Source organism: Budorcas taxicolor, chromosome 3 (assembly GCF_023091745.1).
Source record: "Budorcas taxicolor isolate Tak-1 chromosome 3, Takin1.1, whole genome shotgun sequence".
NCBI classification, from domain to species: Eukaryota; Metazoa; Chordata; class Mammalia; order Artiodactyla; family Bovidae; genus Budorcas; species Budorcas taxicolor.
The window spans coordinates 116,705,866-116,721,075 of NC_068912.1; the positions used below are offsets into that span (position 1 = coordinate 116,705,866).

Below are 15,210 nucleotides of genomic sequence, written 5' to 3' on the forward strand. Positions count from 1 at the left end.
TTGCTGTGCACTGTCCGGTGTGACCTTTGATCTTTGGGGCCATCGCTTATTTTATGGTTTATTCAATTCAAAGTATCAGACAACTGTTAAGTGCTGACTCAGGAAAGAAAGCTAGAGCAGAACGGCCTCTGCTGCCCAGCCACCCTCCTTAACAAGCCTCTCGAGGGATACAAATATTTGCACAGCAACTGCACCTTCTAAGGCTATGGACTCGAGAGAAATTATCCTTCTGAGTGCCTGAGCTGCTCAGGGGTTCTAGAAACCTGCCTGGGAAGGTAGACGTGGACAGTCTATCCTGTTTGACTGGCCTTAAGTTGCTCTGAACACACCAGAGCAAACACAGAAAAATATCCTGGTCTCCATGAGAAGCATGTGGATCTGTGTTCCTCCTGGAATAACTGAGAGAAGATCTCTGGGGTGAGTTGTTGCAAATGGATTCCTTGTGTTGTGTGTGTGTGTGTGTGTGTGTGTGTGTGTGTGTGTGTGTGTGTTAAATGAGGTGCTTCTTCTTTGACCCAAGTTGACTGTATATCTAATCTTAAGGGAGAAGCAGATATCCTAGAGTTTCAAGATCCAGGAGGCTACTCACAAGTCCACTAGGGTGGCAGAAGGAGCTGAGAATAAGAACTGTTGGAAACAGAGAAGAAAGGAACCGAAATGAGCCCAGGAGATGGCTTCATCTTCCTGCTGTCTCCTTTAAGAGGGACGGAGAGTGGATCCAAGGACAGAGGTATGGAATTACAAACCTTGGGAGCCTCGTAGAGTCCCCTCAATATGGAGATGAGAGAGGCGGGTTCCCATCCAGCCCTGCCTAGGACCAGAGGAGGGAACAGACCTTAGTGAGTGTCGGCGAGGACAAGGCCGTGCGTTCCTGAAGCCCCTCGGAGGTCACTTCCCTTGACCCTGCCAGAGCCATCCAGACTCCTGGTGCCCACAGGAGAGAAGGTTAGAAGAGGGAGCCGGATCTAGGACTTGCCAGGGTTGTCACGGGCGCTTTCCCCGTTGCAGTTGTTGATTGCTCAAAATAATCCTTCAGGGGAGAGTGTGATTTGTGATTGAGGAAGCCAGGCAGGGAGGTTAAGAAACTTGCCCCAGGCTAGCTAGCTTGCGAATAGAAGCCAGGATTTAAATCCAGGCTGAATCCAAAGCCAGCTGGCTTTCAAGGCCTGCCTTGTTGGAGCGCCTCCGAGAGGCTGACCTGCAGCCTTGAGTAGGATGGCTAGTGGGGTGGCGCTGGGGCCCATCAAGGAGAGGGGGGATGGGGGCTTGATTTGGGGACAGGAAGTAGAAGGAAGAGCACCAACACTGGGTAACTATGTACAAACAGAAATTTAACGTCTCAGTTCATTTCTACAAATGCCCTTCAAGGACCAGAATATTCCTATTTTGCAGGCACAGGAGTAGGCGTCTTGCCTAAGTTCACATGACCAGTAGGTCATGGACCTGGGAACTGTGTTCGGGAAAATCTGATTCCAAAATCCCTGCTTTTTAAAAAAATTTAATTGAAATATAGTTGATTTATAATATTGTGTTAGTTACAGCAAAGTGATTCATTTACACACACACATATTTATACAGATATATATATGTCTGGAGGTCATGCCTGTGATTTCAGCCTTTGGAGAAAACTAGGAAAAGAAAGTTGAAGCCAAAGACAATTGACACAGAGAAGGAGGGGGAAGAGGACAGTGCCGATCTGATAGGAAGAAGGGGGCGGTCCCTAGAGACCCCAGCGGGGCAGGCAGCTGTGGCTAGTAACTGCATTTAGGAGGCACTGCCTCTCTAACTCGCAGGAAGAATTTGGAGAAACAGAAAATGGGGTTGATAACGACTTCTGAATGTTGTTTCCTTCTGGGGCTCTCCTGACCCCATTTAGCACTTTAGATTATCCGGGGACTTGTCGCAATAAATACTGTAGTAGCTCAGTGGTAAAGAATCTGCCTGCAATGCAGGAGACCCAGGATGGGTCCCTGGGCTGGGAAGACGCCCTGGAGAAGGGAATGTCAGCCTGCTCTAGCATTCTTGCCTGGAGAATCCCCACAGACAGAGGAGCCTGGCGGGCTGTAGTCCATGGGGCCGTAAAGAGTTGGACACGTACACACGTGTGTACATATGTGCGTTGGACACGTACACACGTGTGTACATATGTGCGTATGCGTGTACATCCATATATGTACACTCTCTTCCATTACAGGTTATGACACAGCCCCCTTTTTTTGTTGTTTCTGCTCAGTGTTGCAGTGTGGCTGTGACTTTCTCCAGCAGCAGACAGGAGTCCCCACTCCAGGGACTGGCCCGCCCTTCAATCTGAGGATGGTTTGTCCTACTCCTTGTCTCTGGCGGGGGCGGGGTCTCCCTGGCTGCTCTGGGCGGGCTCAGTGGTGAACAGGGGAGTCCAACGAGAGTCCTAAAGACAAATTGAGGGTGGCCTCTATCCAGGCTGTACTTGGACGTCTGTTCTCAGAGTGACTCCTGGTTGCAAGACTGGTGTGAGATTTAGAAAAGCATGGGAACTGTCACAACATTTAAATTGTCACGACTTTGAGGGGACCATGAGAGATTTTCTTGCTGAAGGCTCATGATCTGTGTTACAAGGCAGGCACTGCCCATCCAGCAGGCTGTATCTCCCGAAATCTTGGGAGTCCAGAGGAAAGGGTACCTTCTTCATTTAATTTCTAGTGAAATCTAGTTGTACCATGTTGTGTTAGTTTCAGTTCAGTTCAGTTCAGTTGCTCAGTCGTGTCTAACTCTGGCAACCCCGTGGACTGCAGCACGCCAGGCCTCCCTGTCCATCACCAACTCCCGGAGCTTGCTCAAACTCATGTCCATTGAGTCGGTGATGCCATCCAACCATCTCATCCTCTGTCATCCCCTTCTCCTCCCGCCTTCAATCTTTCCCAGCATCAGGGTCTTTTCCAATGAGTCAGTTCTTTGCATCAGGTGGCCAAAGTACTGGAGTTTCAGCTTCAGCATCAGACCTTCCAGTGAATATTCAGGACTGATGTTAGTTTAACATCCAGTGTTAGTTTCAAGCATACAGCAAAATGATTCAGATATATATATGTGTGTGTATATATACTCTTTCTTTTAGATTCTTCTCCATTATAAAAGATACTGAGTTTAGTTCCCTGTGCTATAGAGTAGGTCCTTGCTGGTTATCTGTTTTAAGTATCTAAGTGTGTATAAGTTAATCCCCAGTTCTTAATTTATCTCCCCCTTTCCATTTTGGTAGCTGGGAGTCTGCTTTCTGTCTGGGAGTTTGTCTCTGGTTAGTAACTAAGTTCACTTGCGTCCCTTCTTAGATTCCACGCATAAGAAGTCTGGGAAGAGCGTCTTTTAAAGCCACAGAGCCGGGGACCACGTGCACTGTTCGTTTCTCCAGTTGCTGGAATGTCACGGGTTCTTGGGCTCAAGTTCCCAGCCCAGAGCAACTTGGAAAGCTGTAGGTCGACCGAGCAGAGAGGTGGACTGGAGCCTTGGAGTGTAGAGGAGGGGAAGGGAGGGCAGAGAGTCAGTGTAGACAGCAAGGCCTGGGGCCCTCCCCAGGGGGTAGCCACAGTGCTGGGCTCCTGTAGGGGCGGGTGGTCCGTGCAGAGCACTGGAAGCCTCAAGGCCAGAGAAGATTCAGGTAGACACCCAGGCTCCAGGGGCCCGGGCCCCAGGAAGGTGGAACCACCGGAGATGAGCCCGTGTTCAGCCAGAGACTTGGACCCTGAGGGCCAGTTGTCTGTTCTCTCGCGTGAAAGCAAGGGCTTCACTTCTTCTCTGGGTCCACTTTAGGAGTCTAGATGACAAGCCATCTTTCTTTGGAACTTCATGAATGATGCAAATTGTCCCATGCTGTTTCTGTGAGGATATCAAACTTCAGAGGGTAGATAATGGAAGATGGTTTGAATTATCTGTTTTTTTTTTTTTCTTTCTAGCACTTACTGGTTTTTCGGCTAATATCAGATGTTTATTTCTTACTTGAAGCTGAAGTTCTCTGGCTTTATATGAATATTTTTAACTGACGTTTCACTGGACACTTTCAGGTGTCAAAATGAAACAGAATTAACCTTTCTGTCCTATTCACACATTATAATTACTACCACATTCCAATAGTTTATGTACACTGCTGGGTGACTACTCCGAGAAGGTCTGAAGCAGATGGTTGAAAAAATACATTCTGCCTCAGATCTGTCAGCTGGCCAGTATTTTCCCATTACGAGTAGTAATGACATGTGCCACTATTAAAGCTAACCTGACCTTTTAAAGAAAGGCCCAATCAAATGTCACTTCCAGTATTCCAAAATGGCCTTATAAAAACGCGTTCTCACACCGCAAACGATCTTAGGAGAAGCCATTTCCCAAGAAAAGCCAACTCAAGATCCCGTGAAACTTTGGTGGGGTTGAGTTTCCTCTATCAGATTACGCCCTGAGCTTCCAAGGGGATTACAGATTACAAAGCAAAGGGAAGGCCTTTTCTTAGTTGGAAGAAAAACAAATAAAATATGTAAGATGTTTATATTTCCAACAGCTCAAGTATGTATATACACACGCATCCCCCACACCACCAAGAATATGAAGTTTTTATGAGCGCCTGCAGCTCTGTCTGCTTTCTGCACGCCAGCCTTTAGCGTAAAAACCTGGTTGCATCTGCAGCAGTTCAGCACTGGGGAAGCACAAAGGCCCCTGAAGTCTCCCTGCCTCCTTGAAGCCCCTCCCTGCACCCTGGGAATGACCTTGGCCTCTTTCTGTGCCCCACCCCCTGCCCTCTAGAAGGGTCCTCTCCGGCTCTCCCTCACTTTCCTGCCCCAGAAACGCATTATTGACTGCTGGATATACCATGTGGTGGATATACCACGTAAATGCAGGTGTGTCTAGGAAAACAAAGCAAGAAGATGCTTTCCAAAGCAGTGGTCTCAACCATCCTCAGAAGACAATGACCCTGATGGACATTTGCATCACAGGTTCAGCTTCACAGGGTGACCTCGGGTCCACCGTGCTTTTCCAGTCCTCACTGAAGTCTGAGCTCTCAAGGATTCTGAGACCAGTTGTCTTCAGTGTTGACTATGAAGGGAAATGGGACTTCAATCTGTGGACCCCAGGACATGAGGACTAGGGGCCTGTTTCCTAAAACTTCTCTCCTATGGATTTGTGGCTTCCCTCGTAGCTCAGTCGGTAAAGAATCCGTCTGCAATGCGGGAGACCTGGGTTCAATCCCTGGGTTTGGGAAGATCCCCTGGAGAAGGAAATGGCAACCCACTCCAGTAATCTCGCCTGGAGAGTCCCATGAACAGAGAAACCTGGTGGGTTATATATAGTCCATGGGGTCGCAAAGAGTCGGGATAAACCACCCCCACCACCTTGGGTTTGGGAGTTGCTGGCAGTCCACCCCCTGCCCACCATCTTCCCCTGGAATTCTGGACCCTGGGTGGCATTACTTCCTCCCACCCTCCATTGTTCCGTTCTGCCGATGCTCTGGCTAGTGGGAGCCTATGTTTCCTCTTTCCCCAGTCAAAACAGGTTTCATCCAGATGAGGAAAGCCATCTACAACCTTCCCCCTGCCTGCTCTACCAGCCCCAGAAGAATTCAGCACCATCCCCACCGTGTACTCTGCTTTGAGTCACACGAACATCAGTGATTTGAATGCACTTAAATGCTAGGTACTTAAAAGATCAAATGTGGGGGGTGGGTGGGAGGGAGGGAGGTTCCAGAGGGAGGGGATGTATGTGTGCTGTGTGCTATGCTTAGCTGCTCAGTCGTGTCCGACTCTTTGCGACCCTATGGACTGTGGCCCGCCAGGCTCCTGTGTCCATGGGATTCTCCAGGCGAGAACACTGGAGTGGGTTGCCATGCCCTCCTCCAGGGGATCTTCCCAACCCAGGGATTGAGCCCAGGTCTCCTGCATTGCAAGTGGATTCTTTACCAACTGAGCTACCAGGGAAGCCCAGATATAGGTATTAGCTCAGTTCAGTTGCTCAGTCGTGTCTGACTCTTTGCGACCCCATGAACCGAGGCGCACCAGGCCTCCCTGTCCATCACCAACTCCCGGAGTCCACCCAAACCCATGTCCATTGAGTCAGTGATGCCATCGAACCATCTCATCCTCTGTTGTCCCCTTCTCCTCCTGCCCCCAATACCTCCCAGCATCAGGGTCTTTTCCAATGAGTCAACTCTTCATATCAGGTGGCCAAAGTATTGGAGTTTCAGCTTCAAAATCAGTCCTTCCAATGAACACCCAGGACTGATCTCCTTTATGATGGACTGGTTGGATCTCCTTGCAATCCAAGGGATTCTCAAGAGTCTTCTCCAACACCACAGTTCAAAGGCATCAATTCTTCAGCGCTCAGCCTTCTTCACAGTCCAACTCTCACATCCATACATGACCACTGGAAAAAGCATAGCCTTGACTAGACGGACCTTTCTTGGCAAAGTAATGTCTCTGCTTTTGAATATACTGTCTAGGTTGGTCATAACTTTCCTTCCAAGGAGTAAGTGTCTTTTAATTTCATGGCTGCAATCACCATCTGCAGTGATTTTGGAGCCCAGAAAAATAAAGTCAGCCATTGTTTCCACTGTTTCCCCATCTATTTCCCATGAAGTGATGGGACCAGATGCCATGATCTTCATTTTCTGAATGTTGAGCTTTAAGCCAACTTTTTCACTCTCCTCTTTCACTTTCATCAAGAATCTCTTTAGTTCTTCTTCACTTTCTGCCATAAGGGTGGTGTCATCTGCATATCTGAGGTTACTGATATTTCTCCTGGCAATCTTGATTCCAGCTTGTGTTTCTTCCAGTCCAGCATTTCTCATGATGTACTCTGCATAGAAGTTAAATAAGCAGGGTGACAATATACAGCCTTGATGGACTCCTTTTCCTATTTGGAACCAGTTTATTGTTCCATGTCCAGTTTTAACTGTTGTTTCCTGACCTGCATATAGGTTTCTCAAGAGGCAGGTCAGGTGGTCTGATATTACCATCTCTTTCAGAATTTTCCACAGTTTATTGTGATCCACACAGTCAAAGGCTTTGGCATAGTCAATAAAGCAGAAATGGATGTTTTTCTGGAACTCTCTTGCTTTTTCCATGATCCAGTGGATGTTGGCAATGTGATCTCTGGTGCCTCTGCCTTTTCTAAAACCAGCTTGAACATCAGGGAGTTCACGGTTCACGTATTGCTGACGCCTGGCTTATAGGTATAAGGGTGGCTAATTCATGCTGCTGTACAGCAGAAATGAACACAACATTCTAAAGCAAATATATTCAAATTTAAAACATTTTTTAAGGTATTCATCTTGTCACACTAGGCCGTGATTATCTTGAGGGCATTGAATTTTGTAACATTTTATATCTTGCCTAGTGAGCATATGATTATAATATTTTCTTGGCCTTTATTTGGTGAATAAATGAAGGAATGGGTCAGGTGTGCATGACTGAACCTCATCACCACCTTTCAAAAACATGGGGCCATTTCTGTCTCATCAGTTACAGGTGTAACAACACTCAGCCCCTTGGGTTCTTCTGATGATGAAGTGAAATCACAGGGACGCAATCTTGCAGGCTAAGTACTCAGAAAATGTCAGCTCCCTCCTCCTGCTTTTTTCTCAGCATCTCAGTCTTTATATACAACGTTTCACTATCAACTGTGGCTGAGCATCTTACCTGTAGGAGAGGGATGATGTCCTCTGCATCTTGGCCTCAAACTCTCCAGCAAGGACTCCAAGCAGAATTTCAGGTGCATGAGGAAGCAGGTGGTTTTTCTGAGCCAGCTCCAGCTCTTTCCTCGGGGGCAGTGGGAGCAGGAGGGAGGCCCCCACCTTGTCATTCTGTGAGCCTCACTTCTCAAGTTTCCACGCTGGAGCCTGGGCCACCATGAGCCTCTGTCCAGTTGCCCAGGGGCTGAGCCTCATCCCGGGTCTGCCTCTCCCCTCCATGGGTTGGGCTATGACCGTGACCATGGCCTGGAACCGTGGAGGTGAGGTCCAGTAGGTCATTGCCACCCCCAGAGCCCTCTAGGGCTTGACCTCCACAGGGTCAAGCACAGATAGCACCCTTCATGCTCACCTGCCAGACACAGCACCCGCTGGTGCAAACAAGATCCATCGCGTCCTTGGGACAGGCCGGGGCAAAGGAGCAGGTGTCTTTAGCCACACTGAGAAATGACATTTGTACACATATACACACACAGCACACACACCTGGAACAAACGTCATATAAAAAAGCACACAAGATGTATCCTGATATTTTCAATTATTTTTATTCCACCCTGGGCTAGTTTAGTTTGTTTTGTTTTTTTTTTATGTCAGTCCTGGCTCTCTTCATTGATTTCATATCAGTTTAGGTTAGTGGCTGAGCTTTGTTTGCAAAACGTCTTAGGCAATTACCTCCAGGCCCAGAGGAAGACATTCAGCCCAGCTTGATGGGCGCGAGGTGAGGGTTCACAGGTGGCTGGGTTCATGCCAAGGTGGCCACAGGGGGCTGGGACTAGACTGAGACAAGAAAGATTCCCAATAGAAAGGCACAATATTTAAAGAGGCGCCCACCGTCCATGCCTGAGGGCGTCTCTTTAAATTCTGCACCCCAGCCACCTCACTCAGCTCGCCTAGCCCAGCCCTCTTCCCTACGTAGTAAAGAAAGTGAAGTGAAAGTGTTAGTCATTCAGTCGAGTCTGACTCTTTGCGATCCCATGGACTATTAGTTCGCCAGGCTCCTCTGACCAAGGCATTCTCCAGGCGAGAATACTGGAGTGGGTTGCCATGCCCATCTGCAGGGCGATCGTCCTGACCCAGGGATCACATCCAGGTGTCCTGCAACGCAGGCAGATTCTTTACCATCTGAGCCACCAGGGAAACCCTGCATGGTAGAGCCAGCCCATTTTGCAGATGAGAACTCTGTGACTGAGGGACAGAGACTGTGATAGAGGCCACAGCAGCTGAGGCAGTACACCAGCCCAGACCTGGTGGACCTGAGACAGAGCTGCTCCCAGCAGTAGCCCAGCCCTGCGGGGAAGGGGATGCCCATGCACTCCCAGCGGGACAGTCAGCTTAGGCAGAGACTCAGCCTACGTGAAACCAAAGGGAACAGCTTCTGAACAATGCAGTGGCATGAAATAGAGGATCCTGATGAGCAGATTAAGTTTCTGAGGATGGGATGGGGCGTCTTGGTTTGGCGGTTTCTTAGACCACACATGCTATTCCACAACCTCAGGCTGGGCTGGCTTAGCCTTTCCTGCTTATGACTGGGCCCCTTCCCAGTTGCCGGGAGCTGGGGCGGGTATGCAGAGGAGGGGAGCCTCTGCAGCAGGGATGCAGCCAGTGTCCACGGGGGATGCTCTTCCCGGTGACACAGCATGTGCCTCCTGGGCTCGGCTGTTTCCCAGGTTAGTGAGTCTCAGAGGAGAGGCCGCAGGTGGCGTGGGAGGCCCACTGGGCCTCCTGTCCCCGTGGCTGCTTCTCTGCCAGGTGGCCCTCTCCCCCCGGGTCTCCTCTCCAGTCTCAGTCCCTCTTCCTTCCTGGCCTCCTTTCATTCTGCTGCAGACAAGCCTCAGATTCCATCTCAGGAAGCTTCCCTTCCCACGTGTCAACACTTGCCCCCAGCTGGGATGCTGTGGTCCCTGTGAGTCAAGGTGGAGTCTGTCTGCCTGGGACAGATGCTGGCTGATGGTGGCTAAAAGGGCCTGAACTTTCATCTGATGCGTGGGGTACCGGACTTTGATGAGCTCCCACGGGAATCAGGACTTAATCCACAAAGTCAAGACACAGTTCTCCTCATTCAGTCCGTCGGTTTCCCCAAGTAAGAACTGGAGATGCTAATGTAGGTGGTGGTGGTGGTTTTTCAGTTGCTAAGTCATGTCTGACTCTTTGCAACTTTGTGGACTGTAGCCCACCAGGCTTCCCTGTCCACACTACCTCTGACAGTTTGCTCAGATTCATCTTCATTGAGTCGGTGATGCTATCTAACCATCACTTCCTCTGTCGTCCCCTTCTCCTCCTGCCCTCTATCTTTCCCAGCATCAGGGTCTTTTCCAATGAGTCGGCTCTTCGCATCAGGTGGCCGAAGTACTGGACTTCAGCTTAAGCATTGGTCCTTCCAGTGAATATTCAGAATTGATTTCCCTTAGGATTAACTGGTTCGATCTTGCAGAGTGGACACCTTCCACAATTCCCATCCTAGCCTAGTGTTACAGGGAAAGCAGGTTTGCAAAAAATATTTGTTGAAATATTAAAGAGCCCACATAAAAACCGGTCCAATTAAGAAAGTCCAGTGGTAACTGAGAAAGTTGGTACAGAGGAGTCTGCAGAGAAACTTACGCTCAAGAGGAGAGGGTCTGTTTGCTTCGGTTTAGTGGTCAAGTTTTAGAGAGAACAGAACCTTGATCCAACTCCTGGTCAATTGCTGAAACCTTAGTTTCCTCATCTGTAAAATGGGGACAATACAGCATTGGCCTCCAAGGTGGGTTTTGAAGATTTAATGAAGCAGTGAGTGCAAGACCCGTTCATAATGACAAAGGTTGGCAGCTAGTTCTGAGACTTGGGCTTAAGTGTGTCCTTGGCGGAAGGTGGCCAGCCACTCTCACATTCCCTTACAGAGTCAGAAACAGAGCTGGCCAGGGCTCCCTGTTGAGGACCCTTCCTTCCCTGGAGGGTAGCTCTTGAAGACCAGGCAGTGGGCTATGGACCAGTGACCTTCTCTGAAGGTCAACCCATTCTGACTCTGCCAGTGGCCAGGGCCAGACCTTGACAGCTTGAAGATCTAGGTAGGGGTTCTAATACCAGAACTGCTTTTTTTTCTGACTCTAGAATTTTTAACCCTTTACAATCCAAGGTGGTCTTTAAAGATTGGAAAGATGTGCTTCTTCATATAATTTCTATTCAGGGAGCCGTAAATGAAAATCAGACACATTTTCTCTTTTTTTCTTAAGTTCATTTTATTTAATATAATTGAGTTACAATGCTGTGTTCATTTGTACTATATAGCAAAATGATTCAGTTATACATATGCATATATTCTTTTTCATATTCTTTTCCATTCTGGTTTATCACAGGATATTGAATATAGTACCCTGCACTATACAGCAGGCCCTTGTATATCCATTCTGCATCTAATAAGTTTTAGTTTATTCAAATTCTGTCTTGATCTCCCTTGATTACCAGTGTCATTCTTGCTTTGGGGAAACAATTTGGAAAATACAGAAAGTGAACACACGTCCATATACACAGCACAGATACACATACACATAGACATCAGCTACGGCCTTCCGTTAACGAGAGGAAGACGCTGCTGATATCTTGTCTTATTGAAATCTGGCTTCCCGGGTAGCTCAGTCGGTAAAGAGTCTGCCTGCAGAGCAGGAGACCCTAGTTTGATTTCCGGGTTGGAAAGATCTAGAGAAGGGATAGGCTACCCGCTCCATTATTCTTGGGCTTCCCCTGTGACTCAGCTGGTAAAGAATCTGCCTGCAATGCGGGAGACCTGGGTTTGATCCCTGGGTTGGAAAGATCTCCTGGAGAAGGGAAAGGCTCCCCACATACCCCACTGTATGTGACCCATGGGGTAACAAAGAATCAGACATGACAGAGTGACGTTCACTTTCACTGCAATCTGTCTTGTTAATACATTTTCCTGATGCAAATAAGACTCCTATGTCTTAATTTTTAATCTTTTTTTGTTGTTTAAAATTGCAACATAAACTTTTTATTCTGATCTTAAAGGTGTTTCATAAACAAACTAAAAGCTAGACAACAGACCACTGGCTGTTTGCATCCTGGTCTATTTGCCCTGCTCCCTAATGTTGGACACATAGTTCGAATTTAAAATCTTAAATACTGACATGGTTGATGTTAGGTGGTGGTGGTGGTTGTTGAGTCACTAAGTCACGTCAGACTCTTTTGCGATCCCGTGGACTGTAGCCTGCCAGGCTGCTCTGTCCATGGGATTTCCCAGGCAAGAATACTGGAGTGGGTTGCCACTTCCTTCTCCATAACATTAGGAGTATATTTTATATCAAATTCTCCTAATATGTTCCTTGAAAAACATTTAATTAGGTCTGATGGTGCTCATAAGGGAGAAATAGGAAATTTGCAATCCTTCCAGAGAAAATGCTTGTTCACACGGCCTGTGTCATCTGACAGTATATGGTGGCTTCCTGGACTCTTCCGGTATTTGCTGTAGAGTTTCCACATCAAACTGTGTAAAGCTGTGAACTCTTAATGACAACCACAGTCCAGCACCGTAGGTTGCTCTGTTAATCCTCGTAATAGCCCTATAAGATGCGTGTGGTTATCACTTTCACAGATGAGCAAAGAGAAGATCAGAGACACCTGACAACTCGCCCCAAGTTGCAAAGCTGGTGAGTGGAAGTAAACTCACAGAGCGGCTCACACACTCCCAGGGAAATCACCTGGAGAGAAAAGGACGTGGAGCTTGTTGTATTCATCTAATCATCTCATTTGATGAGGGATCCAGGAAGGGGAAAATGAAGATGTGTTCATAGTTTTGTTTATGGGGCTTGGTAAGAACAAAGATGCGCGTTTTTCCTAGCTTTTAGGCACTCACTCATTCTTCTTGACAATGACTCATTTTGTTGTTCATTTGATGGATGGTTCAGCTCCCTCCAGGTACCAGGCTGGGAACAGAGTGGGGAGGGAAGTAGACTTCCAGGGACTCGTGGAGGGGCAGACATTGGATCATGTCACACACGCGGGGGTGTGCACGTGCACCCACAGACACACACACAGAAACACACACACTATACTAGGGATTGCCGTTCTAGGAAACAAAATCCTTCCTGAGGACTTCAGGAAGAGTTTCCTGGGAAAGAAATATGTGCTGAAACCGAAGGGAAGAGCAGGAATGAGCCAGACGAGAATGAAGAGGTCACTCCAGCAGCAGCAGCGTGCGTGGAGCCTATAGCCCGAAGAGCCAGGTCAGCAAGCCACAGCCAACGGACCAATCTCCTCCCTGCCCCCCCGCTTTTGACAATAAAGTTTTATTGGAACACAGCCTCATCCATGTGCTCATGTATTGTCTGTGGCTGCTTTTGTGCTAGAACAGCAAAGTTGAATCGTTATAACAGAGACCCTGTGGGCCACTGGGATGGAAATGTTTATTATCTGGCCCTTTAGAGACAAAGCTTGAGGAATCAGCTCTGGGAACGTGGGACAATGTGGCAAGGACCTGGGGATCGAGGGGCGGCGATGGGGCCGCAGCAGAGGAGGGAACCTCAAAGGCCACCCCAGGGAGTCTGGTCCTTTCCTGAGCCCAAGAGGAAGACGGGGAAGGTTTTGAGCAGACCAGAAGGGGATTAGACTAATGATTTTAAAAGACTGTACTTTTCACATAATAGTCACTCTACGTTTGCTCTTTTTGATTTATAACAGTTGTGTAATGAGCGTATATATATATACACACACACACATATATAGATAGATAGATAAGTTTTGTTCTGTACCTCTGAGAAACCCTGAACAATAAGCGAGTAATTTCATCCATGGCCACATATATGTACATAGATATATAAATTTGTTCTGAATCTCTGGAGAATCCTGACCAATACGGGAGTATTTTCATCCCTAGCCACCTTCTTCAGCTGACTCTCTGCATTATTATTTTCTTCATGTTTTCTCTTAAATTGGCTGACTTGCTTGTGTCTGTTATAAAGGGAACTTGGTACCCCTGCTCGAAACTGAACACTATCACTTGCCCCAGATGAAAGCTAAGGACTTCGTCCCCTTTGGGCGTCACACTAGGGCTCAGCCTTGGGGGCCTGATCGCTTTGTCTGGTGAACGGGGTGGTAAGCGAGCCCTGGGTTTTCAGGACAGACGAGCAACAATGATAGACGTGAAGGCAGTCAAGTTCCACCAAGTTTGGCAATCAAGTTCTGATTTATGATTTGATGCCTCTGTTCGCCCCCCGACCTGTAGACACAGTGGAGATCCCCCCACCTTTACCTGCCGTGAGCTGACCCTCAAGGATGGAGGTCAGGAGAAGGACAGGCAGTGGTTCCTAAACTTTCTTTTAAGACAAATCACAGGAGAGCGGGCTAGAAAGACGGTCTGTTGGGACTCCCATCCTCAGAGGTCCTGGTCTGGGGAGAGGTTGGGAGCTGACCGAGTTGGCAGGCATTCGGCTTGCTCTGGGGCAAGTGGCCGGCGACTGCACTCAGGGAAGCCAGGCTGGGGGACGATCCACGAAGGGGCTGCACCGACCGCAGTCCTGGAGGAAGGGCCTCCAGCCCAACAACAATAAATTGCTCTCAACCCACCTGAGACAGCGCCTGGCTTCATTCGTAAGGATGTGGTTTGGAAAAGCCATCTAGGCCCTGGAAATGTGCACGCGATTCTGTCCACTTACAAGCGTGATTTTGGTTTGAGGCACTTTATTGCCAAATTCCTGGAATGAGACATTGTTCGATATTTACTTAGGAAAAGCAAGAGTTCAGTAAAATATAAAATGGGCTGGAACTACTTGTAGGGAAGAGGAGTATATACCCTCTGACTCCTGGGATACCCCCTCCGCTCAGGCAGTGAGAACCCAGCCACTCCCTGTTTCTCGGGGTTGGGGTGCTGAGCAGTGGTTTGTTTTACCCCCTGTAGTGGGCTGGACGCTGGCCTGAAGGTGATGTAGCCACATCCTGACCCCAGGAACCTGTGAGTATTACCGGGTATGCAAAAGGTAGGGTTGAATGGAGGATCATGAGGAGAGGAGACTGTCCTAACTTGTCCAGACGGGCCCTAAATCTGACACCATGTCCCCTTCAGAGTAGAGGAGAGGGAACCTACATAGCAGAAGGGGAAGAGGCGGGTGAGGATGAAGGCAGAGGCTGCAATGATGTTGAGCCAGCAGAGAAGGCCCAGGGCCACCGGAAGCTGGGAGAGGCAAGGAAGGATTCTAGGAGGGTGCCCGGCCCCGCCCACACCCTGAGCTCAGCCTCGGGCCTCCAGAACCGTGAACGAGTACATTTGTTTCTGCTGTTGTGAGCCATCAGAATTGTGGCAGCTCGTTACGGCAGCTTCAGAAAACTGATACAGTCCCCAGAGCAGAACTCAGGCCTGAAACTCAAAGTGCTATCTCCCGACTCTCTGTGAGCAAGGCTGAGCTCCTGATTTCCTACAAGGATGCTCAGATTGAAAGCCTGTTACACATGGAATACGGACACACACACACACACACACACACAACTTTGCCACAAAGATGTGATTGTTCTGTGCTCTCACCCAGGCAGGT

General features: G+C 48.4%; 1 long non-coding RNA gene across 1 annotated transcript; it reads left to right on the plus strand.

Moving 5' to 3' along the window:
- Window positions 1–823: 823 nt before the first annotated feature.
- LOC128045747 (uncharacterized) lies at window positions 824–12,938 on the plus strand. Its single transcript, XR_008199156.1, has 3 exons — window positions 824–945; window positions 12,279–12,333; window positions 12,757–12,938. It is a non-coding gene; the product is annotated as an uncharacterized LOC128045747 (long non-coding RNA).
- The last annotated feature ends 2,272 nt before the right edge of the window (window positions 12,939–15,210 follow it).